This window comes from Pteronotus mesoamericanus, unplaced genomic scaffold (assembly GCF_021234165.1).
Source record: "Pteronotus mesoamericanus isolate MK-2021 breed Mesoamerican mustached bat unplaced genomic scaffold, CSHL_Meso_final contig_20, whole genome shotgun sequence".
Lineage (NCBI taxonomy): Eukaryota > Metazoa > Chordata > Mammalia > Chiroptera > Mormoopidae > Pteronotus > Pteronotus mesoamericanus.
The window spans coordinates 75,504,697-75,509,814 of NW_026555085.1; positions in this window are offsets into that span (position 1 = coordinate 75,504,697).

Genomic DNA, 5,118 nt, shown 5'->3' on the forward strand with positions numbered 1-5,118 from the left:
CATTTAAAACTATACAGTAATATTCATGTAAAAAAGTTAAAGGACAAGTAATAGAATAAGAAGGTATTTGCAAAACACCTATAAAAGGGTTAATAGTTTTTGTTTGTTTGTTTTTTAGGGAAAAAATCTACAAACATTTAATCAAAAAATGGATGAATACCAAAAAGTCGTTTAAACCTTTTTTAAAAAATATTGGAATAGGCAAGAAATATACAAAAACAGGTTAGTTTCAACAAATAATAAAGTAACAAAATAACACCTCATTGTCACAGTCAGATTAATAAGTATTGAAAATATTGGTATTATCAAGTATTGGTGACTGTGAAAGGAACTAGGTATTTCATAGACTCTTTTTCTTCATCTTCTTAAATCGCCCCTTTAGCATATCTTGCAATGCTGGTTTGGTGGATGTGTATTCTTTTAGCCTTCTTTTGTCTGAGAAGCTCCTTATTTCACCTTCCATTTTAACTGAGAACCTTGCTGGGTAGAGCAGTCTTGGTTGCAGGCCTTTGTTTTTCATGACTTGGAATATTTCTTGCCATTCCCTTCTGGCTTTCAGTGTTTCTGTTGAGAAGTCAGCTGATAGTTGTATCGGGGCTCCCTTATATGTTACTACCTCTTTCTCCCTTGCTGCCTTTAGGAGTCTCTGTTTGTCTTTGATATTTGCCATTTTAATGATGATGTGTTCTGGAGTGGGCCTCATTGGGTTCCTCTTGAATGGGACCCTCTGTGCTTCCTGGACTTATGTGACTTTTTCTCTCCTCCAATTAGGGAAGTTTTCCATCATCACTTTTTCAAACAGGTTTTTTATTCTTTGTTGTTGTTCTTCTTCTGGTATCCTTATTATATGGATATTATTATCCTTCAGGTTGTCCTGCATTTCCTACAATGCCTCTTCATTCTTTTTGAGTCTTTTTTCATTTTCTTGCTCTTCTGGGAACTTTTTTCTACCTTATCCTCCAGCTTGCTGAACTCAGACTGCTTCACCTCTGCTTCACCTAGACTGCTTTTAAATCCTTCTACTGTGTTCTTCAATTTAGAAATTGTATTCTTCATTTCCTCTTGTCTCATTGATCGTTTCTATGTCCTTTTTCTTGCTGATATAGTTTGCAGTAAGTTCCTCATAATTTCCCTGTAGTTTCTGGTAATTCTCTCTGAGCTCATTGAGCTCATTGAGCTTCCTTAGAACTGTTGCTTGGAACTCAGTATCTGATAGTTGACTTGACTCTATTTCATTTAGTTCTCTTTGTGGGGATTCCTCCTTTCCCTTCGATTGGGGAGTGTTTCTTTGTCTTCTCATTATTTGTGAGACTCTTCTTTTTTGCTTCTGCTTCTTAAACTGATGCGTCTTGATTTCCTGACTTTGTGGTGTGAACTTCTATGATAGGGGACCACTGTTGTTTTTTTTCTCTCTGGGTCTGCCTCTGATGATGTCAGATGTGGACCCTGTCTGACCTTAGGCAGTCTGTACGAAACTTCCAGGAATCTACTGTCTGTGGCTGTCTCCTTCAGCTGTTAATCTAGTCACTCTGTAATCAGCAGGCCAGCTTAGAGACCCCATAGGGCCAGCAGAGTCCCTCTTGGGAGCGGGGTTATTGGGTCCTCTCACACTGCTGCCATTCAGGGGAGGGGTCTGACTGAGCCAGATGGCCTCTGCTGTATGGGGGAGGAGTCAGCACTGGGATCCCGCCAGCTACTCTCTCCATTCTCTCCCCAAAGCCTCCATCCCCGGTCTCTCCTCAAGTGTATCTAGACCACTCTGCACCCCCTTTAGCCAGGGATTTACCATCTGTGGCTGCCACTCTGTACTCAGCCGTCAAGTTTTAGCATTATGGGCCTAGGCCGAGCCTTCTGGGGGCGGGGTTTTTGGGTCCTCTCACGCTGCTGCCGCTCAGGGGAGTGGTCTGCCTGAGTGAGATGGCTGCTGGCACATGGGGGATGAGTCAGCACCGATATCCTGCCAGCTACTTTCTCAGTTCTCTCCCCAAAGCCTCCCTCCCCAGTCTCTCCTCAGGGGTCTCTAGCCCACTCTGCCCTCGCCTTTGCTGAAGCCCAGGGTAAGTGGCTGCAAATAAAAATTTATGCATTGGCCCTTTAAGCGGCTCTTTGTGTCTCCAGCCGCCTGTCTCTGGCAGACAGCAACCTTGCCACTTTTTTGCAGCTGGCTGTTATCTGTGTACTTTTTGGGCTCTAGTACTATAAACTGGAGATCCTTGCTTATGGTTTAGACCCCGTTCTTCTAGGGGGACCCAACTGGCTGTTTCAATATCCTTCTGTTGCTGCCGCCCATGGGTGCCCTGCCCACCTTCTCGAGTCTCTACTGCACTCTTTACCAGTCAGGTTGTGCTAAAGCCTATTCTTCTGTCTGTCTGAGGTAATAAGGCTCCTCTCTCACTATTGTTCAGTTGTTTGTTCCAGGTGATTTTTCCACGGTTTAGTGGTAATTCCAGGTTTGTCCTGGGAGGAGGTCAGTGTGACTTCCACTCACTCCCCTGCCATCTTGACTCTCCCTAATTTGCTTTTCTTTTAAATCACTCCAGTGGCTTCCTTTAACTACTTGATTACTGAAGATAACTATGTTTTTTTTTGTATTCTTTCTCTAACTTTCCTATGCCTTTATATCCTTTTCCAAAGCACCTATTTTCTTCCTGAAAAGAAACCTGTTTCTGTTTCAGAACACTTTCAAGAGAAAATAAATTCATATTTCTGGTGAGAAAATAGTCTGAGCTTTATCTTGGGATGAAATGGCATGTTTGCAATTGAATATACTACATTAACATTTTAAAATAGAAGTGCTCATTTTAGTTATGCCAATAAAGTTTATATGTGTTTTCTTCATATTGTTATCAATATGTACAAGTTTGCTCAAATTGTCATATGAGTGTATTGATTAGGATATTATTGGGAGCTAATTACTGCAATCATACAGGTAAAAATATGTTCTCTAATCAAAATACTGCAAACTTATAACTACTTATTAACATTATGGTTAGAGAATTTATTTTTAATGTATAATTTTTTATTATCTGGTTTACTTAACATTAGATCAGGACCCAAGAATTCTTTTCCATAAAGAATCAGCTGTGTGACAGCAAGTGAACCTCTGACCAATTTATTTTAAATTCTCAGTAGAAAAGTACACCTTGAACAAGTCTCTGGGAAGTGAGAAAATGCCATTATATCAGCATTAAACAAACAAATTTTTCCTGAACTTAAAAATGTATTTATATGCTGTATTATGTACCCCAACCAAAGTGTTCCTTATTTCAAATTGCAAAAGGGCTTGAATTTTAAACAGTTAAAACTTATTTTAACTACTCGTATTATAAACGCATACTAAACATCTAAATAACATGTCTTGAAATCTTGTGCCTGGAAAATTCTTACTGCTGATTTTTCTCCTGGAAATCTGGCCTTGATTCGCATTGAATTTCAATGATTTCCTTAAGCAAACACCTGGAGGTCCTCCAGTCTAATGGAAATACGGGTCCACAGACACAATTCTGTTACAATAGTGTGCTCTTCGGCAGTTTTAGAAAGGTTGAAGATTGGCCGTTGTCCAGACCTCAAGCTGTTCACACTGTCATTCCAGACAGGCCATGTAGGCAAGGTACAATATTACCCTTGCTTGAGTGAAATGATTCAAGCTCAGATATTGCTGAAAACTGATATTTGTACAGTGGAACAGTTGCATTGTCATGATGAGTCATGTGCGTGACTCTTGGGGCTCGTAAACACTGTGATTTTGGACCTCTGCCCAGTTTCCCAGCCCCCAAATGGCACTCCCTGCAGAGCCTTGTGGATGGTCTAGGTTCTAGACTATGTCAAGAATAAGAAAGGAAAGCACACCCCCAGGCACTGCTGGGTTTCTCTGTCCCTATCTTAGGAGCCTAGATTCAGGGACTTCTTAATTTCCTTCTACCTTTATTATAAACCAACAATAAAAGTTGGACGGAGTCCAAAGAAAAGCAATCATTGGTAGTGGATTTAGAAAAAAAAAAAAAGAATTAAAAAGGCTGACAGCTCAACAGCAACAAAAGAGAGGAAATGAAGCAAAAGTCACAACGTGTCTGGAAAATATTAAATGACGTAGAATAATAGGAAATTTAGGTAGATTAGAAAAGCATGAATCAGGAGAAAAGGAAATGGACATTTAAGCAGATTAGATTTAGGAGACTGTTTCTCCACAATGACACATTGTATTTCACGGTGTTACTGAGAAATTCAAAGTGCTTTGTGGACATTTTTATATGTTGAAAAATTATTTCTGTTAGAAATGAAGATACATAATATTACAAGATGAACATGTAAATGAGTAGTTTTGCCAAAAAAAAAAAAAAAAAGGTAATGCTGGCTCTAAAGAAAAAACAAGAAAGTATGTTGTAAAGTCCAACTGGTGTAAAAAAAACAATGTCTTCATAAGGATAGCTAAAACAGTTGCTTTGTGAGTATATGGCAGAGCTAGAGCAGTAAAAAGTTTTTTTCAAAGGCATAGTTCACAAAACCATCAAATAAATAATGTTTCTATATAGATGCTTTTTTAAAAATGTGTGAGATCTTACTATGTACAAAATGTTTTTTACTGTGAATGTTGCTGATTTGTTTTGAACCTTTTACATGTTCCAAATTTTCATCAACTTTTCTGTAGTCAAAAGTTATCTCAGCATGAAAAGTCTGTGAAGCAATGACCCAGTGATTTAATTTGAGGCGGGGGAGGGGGGGAGATAAGCATCACTGAGCCCCAGTTTCTGATAACTCCCTCAGGGACCAGGTCACCCAGACCTTCCCCAGAATTGCTTACACCTACTGGAGCAGAGAAGAAAAAAAAAGGTTTAAGGAAAATCTAATCTAAAAACTATTTCTAACATTGTGATTAATCTGTGAATATCTGGATAATTTTTTTAAGACATCATTGAATGATTTAAAATGAAATGTAAAGAAACTGAAGACTGTATTTTCTGGGCATTAAACTAGTCATAAGAAATCAGAGTGAGTTCATAAACTTTATGTATTTTTCTTATTATTCAAAGATGATTTGATTTTTGAATTTAGTTTTATCACATGAGGCATTAACTTTAAATTTATTAAAATTTTGCTGCATTATTTGAGGATTTCTAC